General features: G+C 32.7%; 2 protein-coding genes and 1 non-coding gene across 8 annotated transcripts in view; all 3 read left to right on the top strand.

Annotated features, from left to right (window-relative positions):
• Positions 1–16,637, top strand: part of LOC102611359 (wall-associated receptor kinase-like 2) — a 155,030-nt gene that overhangs the window by 123,849 nt on the left and 14,544 nt on the right. The window lies entirely within an intron of this gene.
• LOC102629084 (wall-associated receptor kinase-like 8) overlaps positions 1–16,637 on the top strand; it is a 70,284-nt gene that overhangs the window by 31,166 nt on the left and 22,481 nt on the right. The gene's annotated exons all lie outside the window — the stretch shown is intronic.
• On the top strand, positions 14,731–14,839 carry LOC127901563 (small nucleolar RNA R71). Its single transcript, XR_008053804.1, has one exon. It is a non-coding gene; the product is annotated as a small nucleolar RNA R71 (small nucleolar RNA).

Consider the following 16,637-nt stretch of genomic DNA (forward strand, 5'->3'; position numbering starts at 1 on the left):
ATTGTTCAAATAAATTAGGGTTAGAATAATTTCGGTAGCTAATAGGATATACAATCTCTGCAAGACAATACTCTACTCTTCATTATATTACTTGTGCCGACTGGTAGACTTGAAAATTTACGCATCAAGTTTTTGGTTATTAGCTTTCAACTCAACTCCCAAAGATCTCAGCTCGATCAACAAAGGCATATATGTCACTCATAAATGAGCTATAGAGCTGGAGGACTTCCTACTTAACGCATCAGCTACCACATTTGCTTTGCCCAGATGATAATCAATAATGCAATTGTAGTCCTTAATCAGCTCGATCCATCTCCTTTGTCTCAAATTTAACTCTTTCTAAGTAAATAAATACTTCAGGCTCTTATGATCGGTGAAAATCTGACACGTTGCCCCGTATAAATAATACCTTCATGTCTTCAGTGCAAACACCACTGCTACTAGCTCTAAATCATGAGTTGGGTAGTTTTGCTCATGCTTCTTAAGTTATCTACATGCATAGACCACTACTTTCCCATGTTGCATTAACACACATCCCAATCCTTGTCTAGAGGCATCACTGTATACCACAAACCCTTCATTACCCGATGGAAGTGTAAGAACTGGGGTTGAAGTAAGACATGTCTTAAGTTCTTGAAAACTCTTTTCACAGTCATCATCCCATTGGAACTTAACATTCTTTCTGGTTAATCATGTCAAAGGAATAACAATCTTGGAAAATCCCTCCACAAATCTACGATAGTAGCCAGCTACTTCAAGAAAACTTTGAATCTCTATGACATTTGTAGGTCGTTCCCAATTTACAACTGCTTTGATCTTTTGAGGATCGACATAAATCCGTTCAGCTGATATCATATGGCCCAGAAATACTAGTTTATCCAACCAGAACTCACACTTGTTGAACTTGGCATACAACTGCTTTTGCCTTAAAGTCTGCAAAATAGTTCGCAAATATTCTGCATGTTCCTCCTGGTTCCGAGAGTACACCAAAATATCATTAATGAACACAATCATAAACCGATATAGATAAGGGTGAAATACTCTATTCATAAGATCAGTAAAAGCTGCTGGAGCATTAGTCAATGCAAATGGCATCACCAAGAACTCATAGTGTCCATAACATGTTCTGAATGTTGTTTTAAGAACATCGACCTCTTTAATTCTAAGCTGATGATATCCCGAGCATAAATCAATCTTAGAAAATACTTTCGCTCTCTGAAGTTGATCAAACAAGTCATCAATTTACGGAAGTGGATACTTATTGCGTATTGTAACTTTGTTTAATTATCTGTAGTCAATGCAGAGTCTAAGAGTACCATCCTTTTTCTTAATAAACAAAACCGAAGCACCCACGGAGACACATTAGGTCTCATAAATCACTTATCCACCAATTCTTGCAGTTGAAACTTAAGTTCCTTTAGTTCAACTGGAGCCATCTTGTACGGTGCTGCATATATAGGAGTTGTTCCAGGGACTAAATCAATAGAAAACTCAACCTCCCTATTAGGTGGCATCCTTGGAAGTTCATCTGGAAACTCTTGGACTACTGGAATATCCTCCAATCTCAACTCCCGAACTTCAATGTCCATCACATGCGATATAAGTTGAGCAACCTTTTCTTAGTAACCGTCTAGCACCAATGGCTGATACGACACATGAGGGTAAAACTCTACACTCACCACAAAACTTCACCTCAGTTTTCCCTGGCTTTTCTAAACATAACTTCCTTTTTGAAAAAATTCTTAGTATCATAATGAGATGCAAGTCAGTCCATGCCGAAAATGTTATTGAAATCTCGAATGTCTAAAATAATCAAATTCGCCCTAAATTCTTGCTCACCCAATTTAATCATACAATCTTAATGCACACTCTCGGCAAGCAGTGACCCCCTGTAGGTGTATTAACAACTAAACCATAATCCATAGGTTCATGCTCTCTCTCTCAAATGCATGGCAAAAACATGAGAAATAAAAGAATGGGTGGATCCAGGATCAATAAGAATATAAGCCTAAGTAATTGCAACATGTCATTGATATTGATGTTCTACTATTTGCCACCAATGATAAGCTTTATCCTTGAGTAGAAAAGTGGCAAAGGAAAGTCCATCCTCCTTTGAGTATCTCATCACATTAAAAATACGTTCTAACTTGACAAACCACGACTCTGCCTCAGGTGCATCTCCAGAACCATTAAAACTCTTTGCCCCTAAATTTGGTACACGCTCGATAGTGTTTACATGACCGGCATACAGATGAGTCTGATTATGTACCATTGTAGTCACAATCTCAGTTAGTTTATCAATTGACTGCTCAAGGTTGGATGCATTTCCTGGTGTCTGTTGTGCAACCTCGTGCGTTGAAGACTCAACTACTCTCTCGTTTACAGGATTATTTTCCGCCGCAGGTACATCTCTTGGAGTCAACCCAACTAATGATTTAGTACGGCTACGGCCACCCCTATTGCTACAACGAATCATGATGGTGCTCACAAAATATCAATTACGACTTTAACAATAGCAAAACTTATTCTAATCACAACAACAAAGTCTACATAATCTAAAACCGTGCTCTGATACCAACTAAAACGACCCGCCCCGACTCCCCAGGATGAGTCTATCTAACTCGCCTAACCAAATTAATAATAATTCTAATGTATAAGAATTCTACCAAAATTTCGGCAGAGTCTCCTATATAATTATGACATCCTCAAACTGAAATTTATAAAATTAACCCCCAAAAATGATACAATATTCAATCAACCTCCACAACTAACTTCCTCAATCAAATACCAGTATCCTTCAAACATATAATGTCAAGAATATAATAATTTATCCTTAATCACAAATAAGTAATAAATTATATAATTCAAAATATCCCAACAAAACATCTAGGATTAACACCGTAACGTGGCCATAGTTTCAAATCTAACTATCGTTGCTGGGTCGACTGATGCATCTGCAAATCTCATGTGGCGGGAAAAATATAATAAAAACAAGGTGAGTATAAAACTCAATGAGCTCAGTGAGTGGATAATAGTTTTTGAAAAATAAATTTATTTAAAATGATTTAATCTTTCCCAAATCAATTTCATCAAAATATCATAAGAACTTAAACAAACATATTTAATTAAAATCATGCACTGAAATAACAATATTACATAAATCTGCATAAAATCAGTGAAATAATAACATTCATAATATCAAACAAGAACCCAGGGGAATAAACTCATCATATCCGGACCTCGACAGACAGACAATCAAGGAACCATCATGCCCTAGAGCTATAAGGGATAGCCGTGGAAATGCCATTCATATCTCATATATCTCATCATATCTGTGCATGTATAATCTGGTCCCCAAAGGATAAGGTGCCCAAGTATACGGCCCAAAACCTTTATGTGTACTCATATAGGCCTCAAAAGCCTCTCATCTCATCTGTATCATCATATCCCATCTATATCATCTATATCTCAATATCTGTGTCTCTGTAATTATCATACTAGATGCATATGCCCCCAAAAGGCAAAAGCGCCCAAACACATGGCCCAAAGCCTCTATGTATATTCAGACGGGCCCCAAAGACCCATAATCTCATATCATTTGTATCATTGTATCTAGAGGGGAAGGGTATTGTCCAATAATTTTGCAAACAACCTTTTATACACATGTACATAAACATATGATCACATCTGAAATCTCATTTCCTTTTTATTTAACATATCTCAAATCCACTCAATTCTATTATCATGCATTTACTCAAAATTGATAATAAAATCATTAATCAAACTCATTTTTAATAATAATAAATATCATCACGTAGATAAAAATTCATTTTCTAGGAAATCATCAAATCGAAGCATCAAATACTTATTATCAAAACATGTTGTACTGTATCGTAAAATCAGAATATAGTATGAAAATAGGTTTTGTATGTTCCACTCACAATGACGATGTTCAGACTCGCTATCAACAACGTCCGCAGGTTGATTCTCATTCGCGGGTTGTTGGTGAATTTTTACTCAATTGCTATTGATGCCAATGTGCAAGTGTACACAACAAGTAATAAAGTGATGAATATTCTAGATCGTCTCCACAGAGACTGATGTTACTAGAAATGCTACAGTAATCACAATAGTGGAATCTACTTTTATTTCATGATGAACCTAGCTAAAAATGATTACTACCGAAATTAAAAATTGTAAAGAAATAAAACAAATAATTACAGTAATGAAATAAATTAGATAAATTGCGTAAAAGAATCAAATGAGAATGAGGTAGTTGAATGATCAAACTCTCTTCATGGGTTGACTGTTTTTCATCAAATTAGTACCAGTTGCTACAACAATTCCTACAGCATTAGGCAGAATTATTTTGCATCCTCAGCTGTCGCGTGTTGGACTTCTCATACCCTTAAGTATCTTAACACTGACCAGTTGCTATTCTACCTACGACATGGCATTATGAACATCTATTCTCTCCACCCTACAAGGTGAGTGCTTATATCTAATTCTTCACAAATCTTAACTTCAAGTATTGCCCTTATGGGATTCAAGACAAACTTAATCCAGGAAACTCAAATTAAGATCAAATATTACTCTAATAACTGACACAACTTAAAAGTAATTTTTAACTCCCAAGTATAAGAGTGTCTTGTTGTATTATAACTCGGTGAGTCCGAGGTCGATTCACAGAGAAAAGATTTAATTAGTTTATTTTATTTTATCTAAAAATTGAAATAAAAACTTGAATATAAACAACTTAATTTAAATGAAACTATGGAATTGAACTAGTTAGAGTTATGGATCCACTCTTAGAAATAAATAAAACTTAATAAATTCTTTTTGCCAATTTTTTAGATTTATTACCCAAAAGATTAATTAAACAAATTATTATTATTTTCCCTTTAATTTTATGATGGATTAAGTATTTATTGTGCCAAAATTTAATTTATCTACAATAAGTCAAAATACCATTTCACCATGCCTTATATTAAGATCTTAAGAATTTATTGTGCCAAATTCATTTGTTTGTCTACAATAAATCAAAATTTCAAAATATAAAACATGTATAAAATTAAATAGAAAATAATTTAATTTATAAAATTAAAAATAGAATTTGATTAAATCATATTTATTTCCTAAGAGTTTCACCTTCCCCTAACTAATATTATTTAGTTAAGCATAATTAAAATAAAAAGAAGTAGTAAAATTGAATTACTTATAATTAAAAGAAATAAAAACAACTAAAATTGGAAATAAAACTAATTTTATTAATGAAAATAATTATACAAAATATTAAAAACATACCTGGAAATCAAGATTACAAGGAGATGGAGAGAATTTGAGAAGAAGAGAGTTGTAGAGAGATGATTAAAACATAAAAATGAGGCCCTATTTATAGAAAAATAAATTCATAATCCAGTGCTTTGCGGTCCATCATAGGCTTCATGCATGTACTCCTTACAACCCGTAGATCGAGATCCAATGGCTGGTCAAACTTCAAAAGTCAACATCACACATGGCATCATTTGACTCGTTCGATTTACCCAAAGAACGGTTGAGATTTGGCGGGTTAATGGGTGGATCGGGTCGACCCGAATATAAAGATTCGGATCCTCCAACTTGCTTCATCAACCATTGCCACGTGGCACAATCATGGCCATTGAATCATGAACGGTTGAGATTTAGTCAAAATTGCCAGCTATCCCATGCACTCATATCTATTGTAAGCTCATTTCATCATCCAATCAGTGCTCGGTCAACAGGAAAAGTCAACTTTTTTTACACAAGCCCAATTTTAAGCCGATCTTGACTGATCTTAAGGTTTTCGGACCTCCGAAATCCAAATTTGACCTCCGTTTATCTGTTTGGAGCCTCGAAGTACGTGAAATTGATATTTTTCCTAATAAACACATAAAAATATACAAAATTAAATATATTTAAAACATAATTCATAATTCATAATGTATTACATAAACACAAATATAAATTAAAACGTAAGCATAAAATAACATGTTATCGCTTGATAATTAAACAATTTTTAATACGAATCACACCCCCCAACCAGCTTATTGCTAGCCCTCTAGCAATTAAAGCGTTATATTAAATTAAGATTTATAAAATTCACATGCAAGTTAATAGTTGTTTATCTATCCTCTAAATTGACTGATCTTAAGGTTTTCGGACCTCCGAAATCCAAATTTGACCTCCGTTTATCTGTTTGGATCCTCGAAGTACATGAAATTGATATTTTTCCTAATAAACACATAAAAATACACAAAATTAAATATATTTAACATGTTATTGCTAGCCCTCTAGCAATTAAAGCGTTATATTAAATTAAGATTTATAAAATTCACATGCAAGTTAATAGTTGTTTATCTATCCTCTAAATTACCAAATAAATGAACTCTCCCAAATTCCTTTACCACATTGATGTTCACTCATTATCCAGAATATCATCAAACCTTCTTTTGTGCTCAAGTAATTAACACAATACTTATGGGGCTTCATTAAAAGAAAAACAACATTTTCGTTCCAAAATTCATTAGAAATTATATCTTTAGGTAATAGATTATTCACACTTTTTTTTTTAAATATTACATTTCTAACCCGTGTAGCGAGCTTTAGGTCAGTGACTCCCAGACCAGTTGGTCTTAGGGCACTAGGTGTTGAAGCACCCCTACAGACTTAATTACTCGGGTTTCTAATAAACAAACAATATATCTATTACCCATGTAGCGAGCTTTAGGCCAGTGACTCCCAGACCAGTTGACCTTAGGGCACTAGGTGTTGAAACACCCCTACGGACTTAATTACTCGGGTTCTAGATATAGAAAAATTAAAAACAATTTTTTTTTCTTTTTTTTTGTTTTTTTTTTGTTTTTGTTTTTGGAAATATACACTTTCTACTACCTTAGATACTATTCCTAATAAATCAAAAGAACTAAATGCTGTAAAATTTTAACTTACAACCCACTAGTATGTGTCATAGTGTGTGTGTGAAGAATGATTCAATAATACCTGTTAAATGAGTAAACAATTAAATAACTTAATAACCAAGTGGAGAGTTCACAAATTTGAGTAATTCAAAGAAAAAGGGAACAAAAATAGCTTACTATGAATCTCAAAATCAAAATATAATACAATAAAACTATTAGGATGCGTCTCAAAAGTCGTGACTCTTTACACGGCCATCCTAGACAAAAAAAATAATTTTTTTTGTTTTTTTTAACAAAGAAAAGAAAAGAGAAAAGAGAAAAACAACACACATATTTAAAAACATACGTCAATTATCCCCACCCCACAACCTAATCTAAACATTATCTTAGCATTTTATAATTTTACAAATATGCAAAAAAAAAAAGTAAATAATAATAAAAATAAAAGAGAATAATAAAAGAAGAAGAAGAGGAAGAGATCTCACCTGAACTTCATGCAGAAGCTTAAAAGCGAATAACAAAGATGAAGAAAAAGTCAATTTTTTTTTTTTACAACCCCCTTAAGATTAAAAAGATGCATTTCTAGAGGAACTACATTCCCTATATCCTGCCATCTTCGACTCAAATTTGTCCTAAGTTAGTCTTTACAGAAAAAAAAAATTTATTTTGTTTTGTTTTTTTTTTGTAAACACATCACCAGGACTAAGACATTCCACAATTATCAACTATTCCCTCCCCCCAACCTGAAAAAGACATTGTCCTCAATGTTTTAAAAAGAAAGAGAAAGAGTTTAGAAGACAGCACATAAATACTACAACAGAAAATATTTACAAACGGAAAGTTAAATCTAAATCGCACTTCTTATTACTGCTACTGTTACTGCTACCATCATCAGTCGACCAATTTAGTGCCAAAGTCTTTGGATCTGGCTCCGGTGTATAAGCTTGTAAAAGATCAAGTAACTCATTAGCAGTAGAAGCACAGATAAAGAGTTTTTTTACAGAATGTGGAACAAAATGATTCTTTATTGCATGGTTAATAAAAGTTAGTAAGCCGTCATAAAAATTATTAACATTTAACAAACCGATGGGTTTTTAATGAATGTTCAAGTGGGCCCAAGATGCAAATGTAATCAATGTCTCAAAAGTTACAAGATCTCCTAACAAAAAAATAAAAGCATCAGCATGATTCATCATTTCAGATATTATCTCTTGCATACTTGATACTACTAATTCTTCTCCAATTGGTGGGCTAGACATGCACACTAGCGGTTTCATGGGTTTTGGGATAATGCCGAGTACTTGGCTTCCTCTGGTAAAAACAGCTTCTAAGACAAGTCTTGATAACCCTCGTTCACCTCTTCCATAAACAAGATGCAGTTTCCTCTCTGCTATGACACGACCAAGATCTACAGCTGCCTGAACGAACTCTTTGTACTTTCCATAGTGAAACCCAGAAAGCACACAAATATTTTTGAATTGTTTAGTCGAAGATGCTGCCATTGGACTAATTTTTCAAAAACAAGTTGCGAGTGTTTGAAAAACGAGCTCATATTTAAAGATCTTGGTGACATAAATAATGAGAAACAGCTGTAAATGGGTTGGCATATTTGTCAAATGATGAGTAAAGCTCGTGGCTCAATAATTGAAAAACAAACAGTAAAAAGAAAATAATGATTAGAAAAAACAAACAGTAAAAAAAACAAATATTTATTAAATACAAAATCACACCGCTAAATGCAATAATACAAATGATAAAATAACAATAAAGTAAAATAACAGTGAAGTGAAAGGATATTTACTGGTAGTTGTGATTGTGACTCACATCTTCCTCTGGTTTTACGTCCAGTAACGGCTTGAACGCCCTCTATGGGTCGAGGATCGGCTTCCCATCCAGTTTTCGTATAAACTGGCAAACAGGGTCTTTTTGAGTCAGATTCCCAAGACTTAACTGTGCACTTTGTTTTTTGAATAGTATCCACAAATTATAAATCTCACGTTGCACAATTCCGCTTCGATGCGTCTCAAGAGATCGTAAGATATCATCCAACGATTCTTTACTCATGCCATCTTTAACGAATTTAATTTTATCTTCACAAGTATCAGAAACCATTCCTAAAGATTTACAATCTGGTCGTTTGCAACCAAGTCTCACACAATTATGACATTTTGAGCCAAGTCGTTTAGCTCTCCTTTTCTTAGCAAACGTACTTTTACCAAAACCAGGCATGTAAGAAACAAATGGATCAGAAAACTCACCTGCCAATCGGACCTTTGCTTCAATTAACCAACGAATGTCAGAAGGAATGCCATTGATCATTAACAAATGCAGTCGTTCACAACGAGCTTTGTAAATTTTCCTAAGGGCATTCTGAGGGAGAGAGGGAAAATGCTTATGGAGTTTATGTTGTATTTCTTCCATGTTTGATTTTGGGGTTTCAGTTATTATGGGAAACTGAAGATACCGACTTAAAAAGTCACGGAGTACCGTTATCCACCATTTATACGGGAAAATAAATCAAAACACACCAAAATCAAATCTGCAAAATCAAATCAATCGTGAAAGCGAGCAAAAAGAAGCACACAATATAAAAGGAAAATGAACTTACATTCGTCCTCTCATTGAGTTAACCTCAAGCTCCATTTGAAATTCATATATGCCACTCTCTACTGTTCTGAGTTGTCCCTCTAGATCCTCAACATAAGACACGAATTCTGGTGGTTGCAGATCCCAAAGTGGATGTGATTTACAGCTTTGTATCAGGCCCCTTAAGTGAAATTTTATACGCTGAAATCTTTTAAGATGTGCGAACAGGTATTTTCTCATTGAGGTGCTCATGATGATGTAAAATGAAAATTGATGAGAGAATGTACAACTGTCAAACAAACACGCTTACACAAGAAAAACAATGTTAAAAAAAACTATGTGCAGTGCAACAATCTAGAGAAAAAGAAAAAAAAAAAACAATGAAACAGTAAAATAATAGTAAAACAAAACAAAAAAATAAATAAAATAAATCATTAAAGACTTAATCAAGAATTGGTGGGTCACCCAAATTAATTTCGGTGTCCTCGTCAGGTGGGTGATGTTCCAGATATGGTTTTAATCTTTGACCATTAACTTTAAATGCGACACTGTTCTTTGGATTCTCAATTTTTATGGCCCCATATGAATATACATTTTTTACAACAAATGGGCCACTCCATTTTGACTTTTAACTTTCCTGGAAATAAATGAAGACGAGAATTATAAAGCAACACTTTTTGACCAATCTCAAATGTTTTTCGAAAAATTCTTTTATCATGAAATGCTTTTGTTTTTGCCTTAATAATTCTTGAATTTTCATATGCATCATTCCTTAATTCCTCAAGTTCATTCAATTGCAATTTTCACACGTTACCAGCATCATCCAAATTTGAATTAAAAGCTTTAATAGCCCAAAGTGATTTATGTTCAAGTTCAACAGGTAAATGACAAGGTTTACCATAAACTAACCGATAGGGTGACATTCCTAATGACGTTTTAAATGTAGTACGGTAAGCCCAAAGTGCATCATTAAGTCTAAGAGACCAATCTTTTTGGTTTGGGTTAATCGTTTTTTCCAAAATTTGTTTTATCTCCCTATTTGCTAATTCAACTTGACCATTTGTTTGAGGATGATAAGGGGTAGCAATTTTATTTGTAATTCCATATTTCTTCATTAAAGACTCAAATGACTTATTACAAAAATGCTTACCTCCATCACTGATAATGGCTTGAGGGATTTCAAATCGACTTAAAATGTTTTCTCTTAAAAATTTAATCACAGTTTTACTATCATTATTTCGACAAGAAATTGCTTTAATCCATTTTGAGACATAATCAACTGCAACTAATATATACACAAATCCAAAAGATGATGGAAATGGACCCATGAAATCAATTCTCCAACAGTCAAATATTTCAATTTCAAGTATGAGATTTAAGGGCATCATGTTTCTTTTTGTAATTGATCCCAATTTTTGACAATTTTCCTAAGTTTTGTAGAATTCATATGTGTCTTTAAACATGGTAGGCCAATAAAATCCACACTGTAAAATTTTAGCAGTAGTTTTTCTTGAAGAAAAGTAACCACCACATGCTTCAGAATGACAAAAATTAATGACACTACTTACCTCATTATCAGGAATACATCACCGAAAAATTTGATCTAGGCAATATTTGAACAAATAAGGGTCATCCCAATAAAATTTCTTTACTTCAACAAAAAATTTCTTCTTCTCTTGAGCATTCCATTGCAAAGGTATTTTACCTGTAACAAGAAAATTAATAATATTAGCATACCATGGCATTGAAGTAACAGAAAATAAAAATTCATCAGGGAAAGAATCATTTATGGGTGTTATATCATTGCAGAATTCGGATGTGAGTCTTGATAGATGATCAGCAACAACATTTTCAGCACCCTTTTTATCTTTGATGGTAAGGTCAAATTCTTGTAGTAACAAAATCCAACGAATTAGTCTCGGTTTGGCATCCTGTTTACTCATCAAATACCTCACAACAGCGTGGTCAGTAAACACAACAGATTTATAGCCAAGCAAATATGAACGAAATTTGTTTAATGCAAATACCACAGCAAGTAATTCTTTTTCAGTTGTAGAATAATTCATTTGAGCACTATCCAAAGTCTTACTCGCATAATAAATCACAAAAGGCTTACCATCCCTTCTTTATCCTAAAACAGCACCAACAGCAAAATCACTTGCATCACACATTAATTCAAATGACAAAGACTAATCAGGAGATTGCATAATAGGTGCAGATGTTAAAAGACAAATTATTTTTTCAAAAGATTTTTGGTAATCATCATTCCATTCAAACGGTGCATCTTTTAATAAGAGGTTATAAATTGGTTTAGATATGGCACTAAAGTTTTTTATAAACCTCCTATAAAATCCTGCATGTCCTAAAAATGATCGCACATCTCTAACTGTTTTTGGTTGTGGCAATTTGGATATGACTTCGATCTTTGCTTTGTCAACTTCAATTCCTTTAATAGAAACAACATGACCCAAAACAATTCCATAAGTAACCATGTAGTGACATTTTTCCCAATTCAACATGAGTTCTTTTTCAACACATCTTTTTAAAACTTTCTCCAAATTATCAAGGCAATCATCAAAAGAATTCCCAAACACAGTCAAATCATCCATAAAGACCTCTAAACAATGTTCAACCATATCACAAAAAATGCTTAACATACATCTTTGAAATGTTGCAGGAGCATTACAAAGCTCGAATGGCATTCTTTCAAATGCAAATGTTCCAAATGGACATGTAAATGTGGTCTTTTCTTGGTCCTCAAGTGCTATAGGAATCTGATAATAGCCCGAATATCCATCTAAAAAACAATAGTAGGGATGTCCTACTACTCTTTCTAAGATTTGGTCAAGGAATGGTAATGGAAAATGATCTTTTCTAGTGGCTTCATTTAATTTTCTATAATCAATGCACATGCGCCAACTAGATGTAATTCGTGTTGGAATTAATTCTCCTCTTTCATTTTTAACAATAGTGATTCCAGATTTTTTAGGCACTACTTGTGTAGGACTTACCCACTTACTATCAGAAATAGGGTAGATAATTCCCACATCAAGCAATTTAAGGACTTCTATTTTGACTACCTCTTTCATGTGTGAGTTTAATCTTCTTTGAGGTTGTTGACATGTTTTAGCATTTTCTTCCAAATTAATTCTATGTGTGCAGATTAAGGGATTAATGCCTTTAATATCATTTAAAGTCCATCCAATTGCATTTTTATACATTTTAAGAACAGTTAGTAACTTACCTTCTTGGCCGCTTGTTAAAGTAGATGAAATCACAACAAGATAAGTTTGTTCTTCTCCAAGAAAAGCATATTTCAATCCTTTAGGCAAATGTTTTAATTCAATTTTAGGTGCTTCTTGTTGTTTTGTCCTTTCAATACCTCTAAGCTCCTCAAATTTTGGCTCGTCATCATAATTTTGTGAAGTCTACACAGAATCAAGCAAAGAATTTATATTAGAAATATCAAGTTCAAGTTGCTTATTTGACTCAATTGAATTAACTAAACAAACATTAGAAAGTTCAGAAAAATCCCCTTTTTGAAAATTTTCCTTGATACAAGATTCAAACAATTCCTTTTGTTCATCAGTATCATCTTCATTCTCATTTTCTTCATTAGGTTGCCTGCACATGTTGAAAACATTTAATTCCAAAGTCATATTCCCAAAGGATAAATTCATTAAACCATTCCTATAATTAATCAAAGCATTAGCAGTTGCTAAAAATGGTCGACCTAAAATTACAGGAATTGGTTTGTAATTATTCACAACAGGTTCAGTTTCTAAGACAATAAAATTCACAGGATAAATGAATTTATCAACTTGTACTAAAACATATTCCATTATTCCTTTTGGTACTTTAACTGATCTATCGGCAAGCAAAAGTGTAGTTGAAGTTGATTTTAACTCACCAAGATTAAGTTGAAGATAAACTGAATATGGAAGCAAATTAACACTAGCACCAAGATCTAGTAAAGCATGCTCAATTCTGTGGTTACCAATAATACAAGAAATGGTAGGACAACCAGGATCTTTATATTTCAACTTATTATTAGTAGACAGAATTGTACTTACCTGTTCAGCCATGAAAGCACTCTTTCTTACCTTCAATTTCCTCTTAACAGTGCACAAGTCCTTTAAAAATTTGGCATATGAAGGAACCTGCTTGATTTCATCTAATAGAGGAATGTTAACTTTCACTTGCTTAAAGATTTCATAAATTTCAGAAGAGTGGTTTGATTTCCTTGGTTTATTCAATGCATGCGGAAATGGTGGTTCAGGTGGCACACTAGTTATTTCTTCACTAGGTGTAAGTTCATTTAGTCCTTCCTTACCCTTTGAATTTTCATCATTTTCATAAGGTTCAGGCATAGGTCTATCAACAACCTTACCACTACGAAGAGTTATAACTGACTTGACTTGGTCTGTGGGTGGATTTTGTTGAATTTTAGGATTTGGTTGTGGTTGGGCTGGAAATTTTCCTTTTTCTTGAATGGTGAGTGCAGAAGCAATTTTAGCAAGAGTATCTTTCAAATCAGAAAAAAGTTTGTGCATTTTGATTGTTAATAACATCTTGCTTTCTGATGAATGAATGCATTGTGTCTTCCAGATTTTTCCAGGGTGGTGGAACATATGGTGCATAAGGCTGAGGATTTTAAAAATTTTGTGGAGGTGGTGCTTGTGAAGATTGTGCATTATTATTATTCCTCCAACTGAAATTCGGATGATTTCTCCAACCAGGATTATAAGTCTGTGAATATGGGTTTGGTTTATTGAAAGTGTTAATGGCATTAGCTTGATCATTTAGACATTCTTTAAGTGCAGGCAAAGTGGGACACTCTTGAGTGAAATGATCATTCGAATTACATATGTTACATGTAATTTCTTGAACAGATTTTACTTTATCACTCTTTTTATGCTCCAAAGCTTCAACTTTCCTAACTAGGGATGCAAATTTTTCTTGTAAATCATGATCTTCCCTAAGGTTATGAATTCCTCCATTAGATAGAGATGATTGTTGCTTATTTGTCAATTCAAAAGTTCCAACAGTATCCCAATGTTGTGCATTTTCAGCTAATTGGTCAAGGTAATCTAGTGCATCTTCAAGATTTTTATCCCTAAATTCACCATTACACATCATTTCAACAACCTGTCTACTTTGGGGTATTAAGCCCTCGTAGAAATAAGTGACCAATCGTCAAGTTTCAAAACCATGATGTGGGCATATGTTAAGCAACTCTTTAAACCTATCCCAACATTGGTATAATGTTTCTCCATTTTTTTGAGTGAAAGAAGTGATTTGCTTTTTAAAAGAATTTGTTCTATGAAGTGGAAAGAATTTTTTCAAAAACTGTTCTTGCATGTTATTCCAAGTTCTTACTGATCCAGATCTAAGGTTTTGTAGCCAAGTTTTAGCTTTATCTTTTAATGAAAAAGGAAAAAGCTTTAATCTAATTATGTTCATGCTACAATTTTGATCCATGTATGTATTACAAACTTCCTCAAAATCTCTTAGATGCAAGTACGGATTCTCAGATTCTAAACCATGAAATGTTGGTAAAAGTTGGATAATACCTGGTTTAAAGTTGAATCGAGATGCTTCTGGAGGAAATACTATACACGATGGTGCTCCGGTTCTGGTTGGATTCATGTAGTCTCTCAGAGTCCTTGGTTGATTCTGATCATGCCCATGTTGAGATTGGTTGTCTCCCTGATCAATTTGAGGGTTAAGTTCGCCCAAAACGTTTTCGCCTTCATTCTCATCCATGATTGGTGGTGGAGATTGGGATCTACGAATTAACCTGCCACTTGAAGATCGAGACCAACGTCTCATGCAATGGTTATGTTATAAAAATAATATTTACACAAATTGATAATAAGATAAAATAAAAAATTAAATATGCAAATAATATAAGTGTACAAAAGAAAATTAAATAACAATTTTGGTGGTTGAACCCACCAATAAAGTAAATAAATAAATAAATGAAAAAGAAAAAAAATGGTGGTTGAACCCACCAATAAAAAAAATACAAAATTAAATAAATACTGAAAATGAAATAACTGAAAATAAAAGTTAAGAGTTAGTAGTTAGTTTGGTGGTTAAACCCACCAATAAAGCAAAAATAAATAAATAAATACGAAATAAAATAAATGCAGAAAATTAAATAACTGAAATTAAATAAAAGTTAGGAGTTAGTAGTTAGTAAGTTAAGAGTTAGTAATTAGAGTTAGTAGTTAAAGTTAGTTTTGTCCAAATTCAGTCCAAAATATGTCCAAATATGTCCAAAATATGCCCAAATATGTCCAAAGTATGTCCAAATATTGATTATTTTGAGGAATTTCGTCTAAGGATTTTATTACAAATTATTGTTAATTTTATGGTCAAACTGTAATTTTTAGAAGTTTAGAATAGCAATTTGGGATGAAAGTGAAACAGTTGAAAGATGTTGGAGTCCGAACGTAATTCTGAGAAGAATTAGGGACAAAAGAGAATTTAGGAAAAGGAAAAGGGGAAAAACGAAATTTTACATATAAGAGAAAAATAAAAACGGAAAAACAAACCAAATAAAAAATTTTTCCCCGGCAACGGCGCCAAAAACTTGACACAACTTAAAAGTAATTTTTAACTCCCAAGTATAAGAGTGTCTTGTTGTATTATAATTCGGTGAGTCCGAGGTCGATCCATAGAGAAAAGATTTAATTAGTTTATTTTATTTTATCTAAAAATTGAAATTAAAACTTGAATATAAACAACTTAATTTAAATGAAACTATGGAATTGAACTAGTTAGGGTTATGGATCCACTCTTAGAAATAAATAAAACTTAATAAATTCTTTTTGCCAATTTTTTAGATTTATTACCCAAAAGATTAATTAAACAAATTATTATTATTTTCCCTTTAATTTTATGATGGATTAAGTATTTATTGTGCCAAAATTTAATTTGTCTACAATAAGTCAAAATACCATTTCACCATGCCTTATATTAAGATCTTAAGAATTTATTGTGCCAAATTCATTTGTTTGTCTACAATAAATCAAAATTTCAAAATATAAAACATGTATAAAATTAAATAGAAAATAATTTAATTTATAAAATTAAAAATAGAATTTG

The sequence above is a fragment of the Citrus sinensis genome, chromosome 3 (genome assembly GCF_022201045.2).
Source record: "Citrus sinensis cultivar Valencia sweet orange chromosome 3, DVS_A1.0, whole genome shotgun sequence".
In the NCBI taxonomy this organism is placed as follows: Eukaryota; Viridiplantae; Streptophyta; class Magnoliopsida; order Sapindales; family Rutaceae; genus Citrus; species Citrus sinensis.